Source organism: Elephas maximus, chromosome 19 (assembly GCF_024166365.1).
Source record: "Elephas maximus indicus isolate mEleMax1 chromosome 19, mEleMax1 primary haplotype, whole genome shotgun sequence".
NCBI lineage: Eukaryota > Metazoa > Chordata > Mammalia > Proboscidea > Elephantidae > Elephas > Elephas maximus.
Window position 1 is genome coordinate 10,808,741 of NC_064837.1, and position 15,264 is coordinate 10,824,004.

Consider the following 15,264-nt stretch of genomic DNA (forward strand, 5'->3'; position numbering starts at 1 on the left):
TATATGCGAAAGACAAGATTTATCTTCAGCAAGCTTTATTTTGTTTCAGTCAAGCAAAAGGAGTCAGTGGGGGACTAAGCCTCTCCAAAAGGCCGGCTGGAAAAGGGAACCAAGGCTAGGGTTTATATGGGATCAGTGGAGACAATAGAGTAATGAATATTTAGTGGGCTCCTTTCAAGGGGCGGGTACTTCTCAGAATAGAGGTGCATGTTAATTAGGTTGCGTGCACATCTGGAATCCAAGATGGAACCCGCTGATATTCAAGATGGAGTCCTCTTGGCAGCCCTTGGCATCACTTATTATGGGATACAGTGCAAGCGGACTGATCTTTGGCACTACATTGCCATCTTCAGAGAGATAAGGAAGGTGGTTAAGTGCAACAGCTGCTAACCAAAGGGTTGGCAGTTCGAATCTGCCAGGCACTCCTTGGAAACTCTACGGGGCAGTTCTACTCTGTCCTATAGGGTTGCTATGAGTCGGAATTGACTTGACGGCACTGGGTTTACTGGGTAAACAGCCATCACACTTTGTTCTTCTGCACATGCAGAGCCTGTAAAGGAGGAAGGGACTAAAAAAAAACACTAAGAAGGAGATAGTAATTCACGAGTTGTTTCAATCTTATCTCATGTTGACAGGATGTGGTTCCTGTTTACCCAACTTCTAGATGGTAATCTTTTAACAGCTCTTTTGTTCCACCAGCACAGTTAACCTTATCTGTCTCACATAGACTAATTTTTTTGCAGTAGATCACCAGGCCTTTCTTCCAAGATCCTCTGGGTGGACTCAAACCTCCAGCCTTTTGGTTAACAGCAGAGGACATTAACTGTTTGCATTCAGCCCCAATTTATCAAAATTTGCACCTTCTGTGGAGTTGGGCTTGGTGGTGGTGAGGGAAATAGTGAAGGAAAATGAAAAAGAAGAGGGAAGTGAGGGTGAACATTTAGAGCACATGTTTCAGAAAGGAGTGCTTTTACCTCACACAGAACCGAGAGTGAGGAATTCCACCTCTTGACATTCAGCGGCCTAGTTTCAGCACCCACCCTCCAGGGAAAGCAAGGCCCCCAAGGGTGAAAGTAGAGGACTCCCCTCCCCATCCCCATTTCTCTCCTGACCTCATGCTTTTGTCTAAGTGAGAGGCAGCAAGAATGAGTCTCTGAATGCTGCAGCCTCAGTAGTGGCGGCCGAGGGGCAGTGCCCTGTCTTACCTACTCCGGTGCCCAGGTCAGCACCGCAGCAGTGCCTGGAACTAAGGCTCCTGGAGGGGCCTCTCCCTGCACCCCACCTCTGGGAAGTGTTATCGTCCTGTAAGTCTACTCTCTCTTCATGGACAAACTCAGGAGTCTCACTACCCTGCATCCTGGAGGATTCCCAAGACAGTCCCAGGGTTTGGGTACGGAAAATATGATCACCATGTTGTTGTTGTTAGCTGCCAGCAAGTTGGACCCTGATTCACGCACAAAGGAACAAAGCATTATCTCCATGCATTGTCTCCATGATTGGTTGTGGATCAGACAGTTGTGATCCATGGGGTTTCCACTGGCGGGTTTTCTGAAGTAGATCACTAGGTTCTTCTTCCTAGTCCATTTTAGTCTGGAAGACCTGCTAAAACCTGTTCAACATCATAGCAACAAGTAAACCTCCACCGACAGAAGGGTGGTTGGTGCACGTAAATTGCATTGGCTGGGAATTGAACCCGGGTCTCCAGCATAGAAGGCAAGAATTCTACCACTGAACCACCATCGCCTTCATGGTCACCAGACCATCTCATGGTCACAATCTGAGGATTCTCTCCTTCTACTTCCACAGCTATATATACGCATCACGTTAGTTATCAAGTATCGTTGTGTCATAGATTGAATTATCTCCCCCCAAGATGTGTGTATCAATTTGGCTGGGCCATGATTCCCGGCATCGTGTGGTTGTCCTCCATTCTGATTGTAATTTTACCTTAAAGAGGATTAGGGTGGGATTGTAACACCGTTACCAGGTCACATCCCTGATCCAATATAAAGGGAGTTTCCCTAGGGTGTGGCCTGAACCATCTTTTATCAAGAGATAAAAGGAAAGGGAAGCAAGCAGAGAGTTGGGAACCTCATACCACCAAGAAAGCAGCACCAGGAGCACGGCACATCCTTTGGACCTGGGGTCCCTGTGCCTGAGAAGCTCCTTGACCAGGGGAAGATTGAAAACAAGGACCTTCCTCCAGAGCAGACAAAGAGGGAAAGCCTTCTCCAGGAGTTGACACCCTGAATTTGGACTTGTAACCTACTAGACTGTGAGGGAATAAATTTCTCTTTGTCAAAGCCACCCACTTGTGATATTTCTGTTACAGCAGTACTAGATGACTAAAACAAGGTATAAAACTCCATGTGTCCAACCCTGGAGATTATGACTCAGTAGGCCTTGGGTAAGGTCTAGAAACATGCATTCTTTTTTTTTAAGCCAACTTTTATATCTATATATATAGATACATAAGATCATATCATTTTGAAAGTCTTATAAGAAAAACCAGAAGTCCCTTGCCTCTTCCCATCCCTCTCTATAACCTAGTCCCACCCTTCAGGGAAAGCCACTTTTCACTTAGTTGTTTCTTCTGGTATTTGCTTCTATGTTTCCAAAAAATGGGCTGACATGTCTACAATCTTTATCTTAGATGTTAGCTATTGACTTCCTGTAATAATAGACAGGATTTAATTCTCTCACACCACCACCCCCCACAACACCTTGGCCATCACCCTAACTTAGTTATATTACTATTTTATTTAAATCAATTAAGCCAGTCATTTATTTTGTCTACAAAAATACTGTTCATTGCAGAATCAAGGGGGGTTCTATGATTACATTCTTTTTCTTGTTACAGCTTTTTGCTTTTCCTGGAATTTTGAATTACCTTTTCTTTTCCCATCCTTGGCATTTGTTTTTTTTTTCTCCTCAGGTCTCTATTCCCTCTGGTGATATCTGCATTTCAAACATGCACCCCTGCGATTATCACACACACCAGAGTCAGAGAAGTATGCCCCAGTGTAAGGCAAAGACCTTGGGGAAGAGGAGACTCGGAGCAGCATGGAGCCAACTGGCACACATTCACTTAACAACCTTACCTGTGTAGGGCACAGGGCTAGGTAAGCGAGCGACAGTCTTAGTTTCTCAGTGCTGCCATAACAGAAATACTACAAGTGGGTGGTTTTAAAGAAGAGAAATTTATTTTCTCACAGTTCAGGAGCCTAAAAGCCCTAATTCAGAGCGTAGCTGTAGGTAGAGGTCCTTCTTTATTCAGCTTCTAATAGCTGGCAATCCTTGGAGTTCCTGGGCTTGTAGATACATCTGCTCTCATGATCGTCAGGTAGCATAAGTCTTCCCCTGTTTGTGCTTCCTTATCTCTGTGTCTCTGCTGCTCCTTGTAACTCAGAAGCAATAAAGTTTAGGACACACCTTGCGCTGATATGGTTCCATTAACATGACAAAAAAAACCCTATTCCCAAATGGGAATGCATCCACAGGTATACCAAACCCATTGCCCTCAAGTTGATTCCGACCCACAGCATCCACAGGTATAGGGGTTAGGATTCCAGCATATATTTGGGGGGAACACAATTCAATCCATAGCAGCCACAGTGCTGAGAGCTAACGATCGAGCAGGAGACATCTGGGATAAAAAGAAAATAAGAAAAAATATAATGGTTATAACGGACAAAACTGCTTTAATTCTCCTGGAATCCAGATTTCTGGGCCGTAGAATTGAGGTGACCCGTCTAGGCCGTTCGCCCTTAAGTGTCCTTTTGAACCTTGAGCCTTTAGGGAACTGGTTCCCTAAAGTCACCTTCAAGTCTAACTATAGCTTAGTAAGCAGCTTAGCAGAGACAGTTTTGCCTTAGGCATTGAGTTCTTTTAGAAAATTATCTATGTGCAGCGGGCTTCAAGAAGCAGGATCTCCAGGGTCTGACTGTTGAAAAAAAACTGTTGTCATCGAGTCTATTCGATTCCGACTCATAGTGACCCTCAAGGACAGAGGAGAACTGCCTCACAGGGCTTCTAAGGAGTGGCTGCTAGATTTGAACTTCTGACCTTTTGGCTAGCAGCCAAGCTCTTAACCATTGCGCCCTCAGGGCTCCAGGGTCTGACTAGAGGCTGTCTTTTAGGATGTATGGCCGGTCCTTGGAGACTCTGTAGCCCACAGGCCCTGAAACCCTTCACTGTACTTTGATGCTATCTCCTGAGAAATTACCATAACAATGACACATATAACCTGCTTTCACTGTCTCCCCTTTGGAGCACCTTCCCTATACCTTCATACCTTTGGGTTGACACTGCCTGACTCAAATTTTATCTCTTCACAATAAGTATATCCTGTTACACTAGTTTTTGATGTTTCTCTGTGCATTTAGGTTTTTGACATAACGAAGACTCAAACATGACATGGGAATGCAGAAGAAGGAGAGGTTATTTACAGCTCCGGGGATGGAGAAGGCTTCACAAAGAAGTGGCCATTGTGCTAGGTCTCAGTGTAAGACTACCATCTTAACAGATGGAGATTGGAGGTGAGGACATTGCAGGCAGACAGCACTGAGTGAGTGAAGGTCTGAGGCAGGATAGCCCAGGTGTCGCATCAGAACACAAGGCAGGAGAGGGAGAGAAAGCCTCATCACAGAAGAATTTAACTCACAGGGCTCTTACATGTCACCTGAGGCAGCCTCTCCTCCTACACAATACAAGACTGCAATCATTCCAGCTCAAGGAAATGAGCAGGACGATATTCCCTAAAAAAAAAAAAAAAGGCTTAACTGGATAAAATTGGGAGCGTTACTATTTGTAATGTCAGGGGAGGCTGGGCATAGAGTAGAACCTGAACTTGAAGACAAGAATTAGAAAATTAGAGATATGGGAGCTGCTTCTCAGTGAACAGAGAACTGGGAGAAGAGGCTCTACATGAGTTGGTTTTTGGAAAGCGCCGAAGTGGAAACCTCATCTATTAAGTGCAATCAAGGCAAAGAATGCTTGGGGAAGATTGGAAGCAGCTATAAACTGTCTACCTGCATGCGGTGAGTACCTTACATATTCACACAAGTGCTATGCAGGTATATGATATAAACTGCTCCTGAGCTCTCTGATAAAAACTGTTACCCAGGCAGGGTGGGCCTTCTCAGCCTAAAACATATTTAAGGGCCCATGTGAAGACTTTTCTGGTTCCTTCCTCTAGAGACCAGGAGTTCCATTTAAGACAGATAGGGTTAACTGTGCTGGTGGGACAAAAAGAGCTCTTAAAAGGTTACCATCTGGAAGTCGGGAAAACAAGAATCACATCCTGTCAACATGAGGTAAGGTTGGAACAACCCTTGAATTACTATCTCTTTCTTGGTGTTTTTCTAGTCCCTTCCCCCTTTACAGACTCCGCATGCTCAGAACAAAGTGTGACCGCTGTTTAACCTTCCTTAGCCCTCAGAAGATGGTGATGTATTGCACTATATCCCATAATAAGTGATGCCAAAGGCTGCCGAGGGGACTCCATCTTGAATATCAGCGGGTTCCATCTTGGATTCCAGATGTGCGTGCAACCTAATTAGTATGCATAGCCATTCTGAGAAGTACCCGCCCCTTGAAAGAAGCCCACTAAATATTCATTACCCTATTGTCTCCGCCAAACCCATAGCAAAGCCCTAGGCTTGCTTCCCTTTTCAAGTCAGTCTTTTGGAGAGGCATAAGGCCCCACTGACTCCTTTTACTTGTCACAAGTAAAATAAATCTGTTAGAGCTGAACCCAAAATTGTCTCCCCTGTGTATCCTTACAAGAAAGACAAAGACTTATTGAGTCCAGAGGGCCTCCATTCCCTTGGTGGCAACAGCTTGGCACCTTTGCCAACTGTTTAGTCCTCAATGACACACACACAAACCCCACCTTCTCATTGATTACACCACTGAAGGGTATTTTATATGTTGGCAGGGACACACACTGAATTTTAAGGAGTACTGACATTCTCAATGATTCGTAGAAACAAAGGATGAATTTCTTGACCTCTTTCTGATTTATGGGCAACTTACATACGTCATGTCAGGACAGAAAGAGACCTTAGCAAGTGTTTAGCCGGGTTTTCTCAAAGATAATCCCACAGAGATGCCTTGTGAGATATTCTTTGTAAAAATAAATGAAAAGAGTTTGATAGTCAAATAAATTTGGAAAATGTTGCATATTACATTTTCTTCTTAGAAATTCAATGCACACTAGCATATTAAAATCTCTGAGAAATCTCACAATAAAGAAATTACATATCCCAGTGTTTCCCAAAATTAGTTGACCATAGACATCTCTGGTGGCACAAGCAGTTATGAGCTCAGCTGCTAACCAAAATGCTGGTAGTTTGAGTCCCCTCCCCGCTCAGAGATGCCTCTGAAGAGAGTCCTGGCATTCTACTTCCTAAAATCAGCTATTGAAAACCCTATTGAAAACAGTTCTACTCTGACACACATGGAGTAAAAAATTATAATAATTTAAATTTTTTTAATTAAAAAAAAAAAATTAGTTGACCATAGGAAAAAATATTGTATAAAATATGGATATTCGGTGAGACTAGTGTTCAGGGGAACATAACTTTGGAAAAGGCTGACATAGAACAATAGACTCATTTTGCAGATACGAAAACTGAATTCTAGAGGTGTACGTATCCCGTTGAAGGTTGTACAGCTGTCCTGATAGAGTTAAACATGGAGCTCTGTCCAGGCATAGACCAGTACTTGAAATTTGTCTCCAAAGAGACCAAAAGGAGTTCTGGTGGCACAGTGGTTAAGAGCTCAGCTGCTAGCCAAAATGCTGGCAGTTTGAATCCACCAGACACTCCTTGGAAACCCTATGGGGCAGTTCTACTCTGTCCTATAGGGTTGCTAGGAATCAGAATCTACGCAGTGGCAATAGGTTTGGTTTTTTGAAGAGACCGAAAAAAGAGGCAGGCAACTCCAGTGTGGTGGCAAAGGACTTTTTATTAGGGAGACTTACCTACAAGGCAGTAGTTCCCTGGCAGCAGCAGGACCAAAGCAGATCTCCGCACCCAGCAGTAGAGGGGGTGGAAATTCTATGTGGTCAAGGACATGCCAGGGAGTTACATAAGACTGTCTCAGCAAGGTCACATAACAGGGGCCTGGAAAAAAGCAGTGAACTAACAGAAAGCACGAGGGCAGCTGTGTGCCGCCTTTCAAGCTCAAATTTCTTAACTCTTAACCTAGAACTTTTTATATTATCCCACAATGCTGCAAAATTTAACTGAAGGGCAACCAATCTTCTAATTGTTGTGTCTTACATGGAGCAAGGACATGAATTTTGGGGGGGCCAAAGGGTGGCAGTGTCATAGATTGAATTGTGCCCCCCAAAAATATGTGTCAACTTTGTTAGGCCATGATTCCTAGTATTGTGTGTTTGTCCTTCACTTTCTGATTGTAATTTTATGTTAAAGAGGGTTAGAGTGGGATTGTAACATCCTTACTAAGGTCATATCACTGATCCAGTGTAAAGGGAGTTTCCCTGGGGTGTGGCCTGTACCACCTTTTACCTTACAAGAGATAAAAGGAAAAGGAAGCAAGCAGAGAGGAGGGGCCTCATACCAACCAAGAAAGCAGTTCCAGGAGCAGAGCATGTCCTTTGAACCCGGGGTCTCTGAGCACAGAAGCTCCTGGTCCAGGGGAAGATTGATGAGAAGGCTGACAGAGAGAGAAAGAATTCCCCTGGAGCCGATGCCCTGAATTTGGACTTTTAGCCTACTTTACTGTGAGGAAATAAACTCTTTGTAAAAGCCACCCACCTGTGGTATTTCTGTTACAGCAGCACTAGATGGCTAAGACAATTGTCAACAAATAGCTTTGTGTCTAAGCAATCTAAAAAACCTCTGCTCACATTTAATGTATTTCTAAATACATAAAGATGTAAACCAGGGTCTCTAAATATTATTATCACTTTATTAAAAAGTACACACTTAGGAATAATTTTTACTAAATAAAACTAAAATAATATCAAACATACTGGAGATTAAAACAAAAGCTATGTATCAGGGATTGAAAACTCAAATGGTTGTAAGAGATGGTAACAAAAAATGAGTGAAGCAGGGCTAGCTGGGAATGCCCATGACCTTGAAAACTCTTGCCTCAGCTGACGAGAACAGCGTCTTGCTCAGAGAAGCTTTGTGGTCATGTGGGCTTATGGGCCCAGGACTATCAGATATTTTGATTTTTCAAGGAAAGTATGACATCTGGATTTTTTTCTAAAAATATCTTTAAAACATGGCACAGGCCAGAAAAGCACGTCTACAGCAGAATGTGGCCTGAGGCCCCCAGATGGAGATTGCAGCATACAATCACCTGCTGTTTAGTCTAATTTATCTCCTGCATCTGGAAGATTTGGGGCTTAAGAAAGAAAAGGATTAGGACTGGAAGGTGAACAGGAAAGAACCCAAACTGTGTTTTAGAAAGAGGGTCACAGGACAGGAACCATTCCCGAAGCCAACTCTTCAGACATGGACTGGACTGGACAATGGGTTGGAGAGGGATGCTGGTGAGGAGTGAGCTTCTTGGATCAGGTGGACACTTGAGACTATGTTAGCATCTCCTGCCTGGAGGGGAGATGAGAGGGTAGAGGGGGTTAGAAGCTGGTGAAATGGACACAAAGAGAGAGAGTGGAGGGAGAGAGCAGGCTGTCTCATTAAAAAAAAAAAAAAAAAAACATTAGGGGGAGAGTAATTGGGAGTGTGTAGCAAGGTGTATATGGGTTTTTGTGTGAGAGACTGACTTGATTTGTAAACTTTCACTTAAAGCACAATAAAAAAAAGAAAGAAAGAGGGTCAGCAGCGGCAAGGTGGGCTCTGTAGATCTACCAGAAAGAGCTCCAGGGTGGGGCAGATGTTCCTTGGCCCCAAACAAGTTCAGGAAAGAGGCCTCTAGACATCTAACCACCTCCCAGCCCTGCCGTCCCCAAGGACTTCACCGGGTATTTTCCTTCCGAATTAGCTGTATCTCCATCTGCCGCCCCAAATGCGCTGCTGTCCAGTCAGTTCTGACTCACGGTGATCCCACGTATTACAGGATAGAACTGCTCTGTGGGGTCTTCTTGGCTGTAAACATTGTGGAAGCCGATCACCAGTCTTTCTTTCATGGTGCTGCTGGGTGGGTTTGAACCATCAACCTTTAAATTAGTAGTCGAGAGCAAAGTGTTTACACAACCCAGAGACTCAATCCCCCTAAAGCTGACCCTCCAGGGAAGCCCTTACCTAGAGGGTTACACGCCATCGTCTGTACACGCCATCTTGTAGTTGTCCACGTTCTCACCAATGCCTAAAATGCCTTCGAGAGGAGATAAGGGCTTTTATACCACACTCTGAAGTGCAAGTTTGAAATGAAAATTCCTGGCTGAGGCAGCACTCAGATGAAATGTCCTTTTCTGTGGGCGAATTGGGCAATCAACAAAACGTATGAATATTACATTCTATGCTGTTCTGCTAATCTCCAAAATTTCAAGAGCAGAGGGTCCTGGGCACCCCAAAGGAGAGGGCAAGGCTTAGAAGAGGGGCTTTGAGGGGAAGCAGGGTGGCAAGCAAATTGGAAATGCCGAAGTCAAGTGCTGAGGACTTGGATACCATTTCCTGGAGCTGGCTAGCTGCTTCGCTTGGCTGGAGAAGCACTCAGGAGCTATTTAACACCCGCCTCTGTGGCTTCAGGGATTTATAAAGATTTTTCCTTTTAATCCTGCTGGCCTCATTCAAAAGGAACACCATTTTCTGAGGATTTATATTAATCAAGGGGTCACTGTGATCTAACTCTCTTGGCCTGAGTTAAACTCAGCCTTCTAAACTATTGTGAAGTCTCTTAATCTCCTTGGCTGGCCTCCACGCCCTCCTTACCTTGCCCCTGGCTCTGCACCCGGCCTCCCCCTTAGTCCTATTGGAAAAGGTGACTCCCTTCAGAAGACGAGTTAGACTCTTACTCCTCCAGGCACTGTGTATGGAGACAGCAGGGGCTGATGCAGGAAAAGGGACTGGGTCTCAAGAGGGAAAACCCAGTTTGAATTCCAGACTCTACCAGTCTGTTAGAGCCTGGCTCCCAAATCTGTGAAACGGGAATATTGGTACTTGCCGTATCAGTAATGAGGAAACCCTGGTGGTACAGTGGTTAAGAGCTATAGCTGCTAACCAAAAGGTCAGCAGTTCAAATCCACCAGGTACTCCTTGGAAACCACATGGGGCAGCTCTACTCTGTCCTATAGGGTCACTATGAGTAGGAATCAACTCGATGGCAACGGGCTATCAATAATGAAATGCACACAAATGTGTAAGGCAATTCACAAAATATTTTCACAGCTTTCTCATTGGAGTACTTTTATTACGTCCATTTTGCAGATGAAGAAAGCAAGGCTGGGAGAAGTCATGAAACTTCTTGTGATTACCAACTGTAGCAGACCCAGGCATGGAAGCCAGGCCTTACAGATTTAAAGGCCCGTGCTGTCCGTGAGGTCTGTCCGCTGCTTTCCCTGCCGGCCTGACTCACGGGGTTGTGGGGAGGCCCCGAGGAGGTGACATGCCAAAAGTACTGCATTTCTTTGTTTCTCCATCTGCTGTACCTGAGGGCCACAACACGGTAGCTTAGAACAATAGAAATTTCTGGTCTTATGCCTCTGGAGGCCAGATCTCTGAATTCAGGGTGTGGGCAGGACCGTGCTCTCTCTGAGGGCTTGAGAGGAAGATCTTGTCTCTTCCAGCTCCTGCTAGCCCCAGGTGTTTTTGGCTTATGGCAACATCACTCCAATCTCTGCCTCTGCTTCACATGGCCATCTTTCCTCTGTGTCTCTTCTCCTTTTTTTGTAAGGACCCCAGTCATAAAGAGATTAGGCCCATCCTAATGACGTCATCTTAACTAATCACATTTACAATACCCCTGTTTCCAAATAAGGTCACATTCCCAGGTCCTGAGGGTTAGGACTTCAACATATCTTTTGGGGGCCACACAATTCAACCATAATAAGTCCTGAGTGCTCTGCAAGACAGCAAGGAATGAGTGTCATAATTCCCCAAAGCTAGGGGACCTCCCAGGTAGATTTGGGGAGCCTTGGACTAATTTTTGCTACTATAACTATGATATATATGGCTGCTCCTGCCCAAAACAGAGAATAAACCCAAAAATATTTCCAATTGCATAAATCCAAGGTGGACTTAGTTAAAAATCTGCAGAGACCGCTGTGACTGGAGATGAATGGTCTGGTTCCTGATTTTGTTGCTCTCAGCCCTGGTTGGGTAAACACCCGTCCTAATGCCATCTGTGTGGACAGTTATGCAACAAATGAAATCTTGCCTACCCATTCCATCGGAAAGTATCCCAGCCAATTGGTCGTATCATAAACCCACCCTTCGTTTCTCTTCTTTCCATAGCTCAGCAGAGGGGCAGTGCAGAAGTGTGAAGGATGAAGGCCATGGGCACTTGGGATTTCATGAGAAAGAACATGGTAAATCTCAAGGTTTATAGCCTTTAGACAAAAGACCAGGTGCCACTGAGTCAACTCCAACTCATGGAGACCCCATGTGTGTCAGAGTAGAACTGTGCTCCACAGAGTTTTCAATGGCTGATTTTTCAGAAGCAGATTGCCAGGGCTTTCTTCAAAGGCACCACTGGGTGGACTCAAACCTTCAACCTTTCTGTTAGCAGTCAAGTGTGTTAGCGATTTGCACCAGGGACTCTGACCTTAGACACATATCATCAAAAGCGTGTGCTGGCTGATATATGTGATGCTTCCCATTTGATCCCAAATGCAGTAGAAGGTGGATGCTAGGTCGTGGTAAAGAAGCAAAGAGATGGGCTCTGTGTTGGGAGGTCAGGTTGATGGAAGGGGGACATAAAAACTAGGAGGAGGGATGTGGTCTTAATGCTAGAGTAAACAGGGAGCCATTCAAGTTCTTGAAGAAGGAAGTTACCTAGAATTTTCTCTTCTATCAAAGAAAAGCATTTTCTGAAGCCTAAACATGCTCCTCTAACTTCCTTCTGATCCTGAAAACAACCAGAAAAGGTAGGTGAACTGACCCTTGCCTTTTGGGTACTCGAAGTGTAGGAATAAATAATGATTCGTACTTGCTACATGCAGAAGGACCCACAGAACTTATTTTATTTCAGTAAGATTTAAGTGCATATTAAATATAATAGAAGACTTCCCATCTATTAGCTCCTTTATCTTCAAAGCAAGGTTGAAGTGGAGATTACTGAGGCTGTTTTAGAGACGAAGAAGCCATTCCTTTGAAGAGTCCATGACATATGCCCCTGTATATTCCACACCTTGCTCTATTCTAGCTCCTACCAGACAAGACTGGGAGCACCTCCTGAGGCTAGTCATCTTTGCACTCCCTGGCCCTGTCCCTACCATCCACTGGATTGCACTGTGCCAGTGCTGGAGAGGAATGACTTCATCACATCTGAGTTCTAATACTAAAACTGCCACAGCCTGTGCTGTCCTGTACAAGTCATTTTCCCTTTGTGGTCCTTGGACTCCCTTTTCTAAACTGCAAGGATGAACCAGGTGATTTCCAAGGCTCCTCCCACTCTATGGTCTATGATTCCGTTTTGGAAGGAAGTGTTAATGAAGAGTGAGGCAAGAACCCTAGAGAGTGACTTGCTATGGTCTCAATTCCCTACCTGTCACGCACCCCCAAACCAGGATTTGATTACATCTCTACATCAAGTAGACATTCATGGACTTGGCTCTTTCAAAGGAATTATGTACCTAAGGCAAACTTTTCACCCAATGCGTGCAGCATGACAGGTGACACTCACATGCAAAGCACAGCCCCCAGGACCACATAACTAAGCCTGGTTGTGGGTTATGGGTTCTTCCCAATATCTGGCGCACGAATAATCCAAACCCATTGCCGTCGAGTTGATTCCAACTCATAGCTACCCCATGTGTTACGGACTAGAACTGCTCCATGGGGTTTTCTTGGCTGTAATCTTTATGGAAGCAGTTTGCCAGGCCTTTCTTTTGTGGAGCCTTTAGGTTAGCAGCCCATGGAAAACTGCTTGCACCACTCAGGGACTCAAACAATAACTCCTCCCTTTTCTTTCACACTCAGGAAAGCGCAGTGTAATGCAAGTGACTAGTGTTGCTAGTAACAGATAATTCTGAATCCGCTCTACATTAAAAAATAATAATCATTACAATCTTTATTACTTTCCCTGTAACCAGTAATGAATTATTTGAGACTCACATCATAACTGAGGTTGTTTCTGAAGCTGAGAACCGCTGGTCTAAGTCTCACAGTTTCCGTCCAAATGGGCTGGGTTATGCTGCAATAACAAACAACCCCAAATCCCAATGGTTTAAACCAGCATATTTATTTCCAGCTGGTGTTTGTGTACTTTTCTGGTTGATAAGAAGTCTTTCCTCATTGTAGCCATTCAGGTCCCAGGCTGATGGGGACCCATCTTGGTATGTGCTCCATAATCGCAGAGGCAAGGGAAAGAGAACATGGGGACAAATGCTGGGCTCTTAAAGCTTCTGACCAAAAGCTGCCTGCCTTATTTCTGCTCCCAGTTCACTGGCCAAAGAAAGTCATATGACCAGGCCCGAGTTTAATAGTGCAGGATTGTATCATGCTCCCATAGGGAGAGGCACCACATACATGTGAACAATGAAGTAGTCCACCACCTTCCCCATTCTTTGTTCAAAATGACCTGGGATACTATTTGTTGTTGGTATTTGCTGTCAAGTTGGTTCTGACTCATAGCGAGCCCATGTACAACAGCACAAAATGCTGCCCAGTGCTGTGCCGTTTTCACGATCTTTGGTATGTTCAAGTCTATCGTTTCGGCCACTGTGTGTTTTGAACGCCTTCCAACCTAAGGGACTCATCTCCCAGCACTATATGGGACAATATTCTCTTAGGATCCATAGGATTTTCATTGGCTATTTTCAAAAGTAGATGACCAGGCCTTTCTTCCTAGTCAATCTTAGTCTAGAAGCTCTGCTGACACCTGTCCACCATGAGTGACCCTGCTGGTATTTGAAATACCGATGGCATAGCTTCCAACATCACAGCAACACGCAACCTACGAACAAATTGAAATGGATGATGGGGGATACAATTAAGGGAATAGAAACACAGTTTCCCCCCGTTACGAATTGAATTGTGTCCCCCAAAAATGTGTGTCAACTTGGCTAGGCCGTGATTCCCAGTATTGTGTGATTGCCCACCATTTTGTCATCTGATGTGATTTTCCTATGTATTGTGAATCCTACCTCTAGAATGTTAATGAGGCAGGATTAGAGGTGGTTGGGTTAAAGTGGCAGGACTCAATCTACAAAATTAGGTTATGTCTTGAGTCAATCTCTTTTGAGATATAAAAAAGAGAAGGGAACATAGAGACGGGAGCTCTCACACCACCAAGAAAGCAGCACCAGGAGCACAGCACGTCCTTTGGACCCAGGGTCCCTGTAGTGAGAAGCTCCTCGAAGGTGGGAGATTAATGACAAGGACCTTCCCCCAGAGCTGACAGAGAAAGCCTTCCCCTGGAGCTGGCACCCTGAATTCGGACTTCTAGCCTCCTAGAATGTAAGAGAATAAATTTCTCTTTGTCAAAGCCATCCACTTGTGGTATTTCTGTTATAGCACCACTAGATAACTAAGGCAGAATTTGGTGCTGAGAGTGGGGTGCTACTCCAACAGATACCTAAAATGTGGAAGCAGTTTTGAAATTGTGAATGGATAGAGGCTGGATAATTTTTTAAGTACCTAATAGTAAAAGCCTAGATTACCATGAAGAGACTGTTGGTGGAATTATGGACATCAAAGATAATTCTGGTGAGGAATCAGGAGGAAATGAGGAAGGTTGTTACACTGGAGAGAGCACAGATGGCGAGAACCAGCTTCTGAGAAATGGCAGCCACTGAACCAGGAGACTGGCATGAGACAGTGCTGGAGCTGACCCATGGAGGGAGAGAGCTGAGTGCCTTTGTGCAGGAGGCTTCCTGGTGGAGTAGGGTGCCTTCCGGCATTTAACAGTGGAGATAGGCTTGCCGACCCACAGAGCAAGAGAGCTGAGTGCCTTCTGGCTGAAGTTTCCTGGCAGAGTGGGGTGCCTCCAGGCACCTATCACTGGAGCTACAGAGCATTGGAACACCTGCCCCAGCAGGGCAGACGTACCGAGGGGCCAAGGAACCAAGAAGTAGAAGCTGAAGAAACAAGGAACACAGAAAGAAGAGCTGCTTCAGTCTCAAAGGGTAAGACCACGGCCTCTGGGGTCCCCAAGAGTGGAGCC

General features: G+C 44.9%; 1 non-coding gene across 1 annotated transcript; it reads right to left on the reverse strand.

Annotated features, from left to right (window-relative positions):
- Nucleotides 1–1,672: 1,672 nt before the first annotated feature.
- TRNAR-UCU (transfer RNA arginine (anticodon UCU)) lies at nucleotides 1,673–1,743 on the reverse strand. Its single transcript has one exon. It is a non-coding gene; the product is annotated as a tRNA-Arg (tRNA).
- Nucleotides 1,744–15,264: the final 13,521 nt, after the last annotated feature.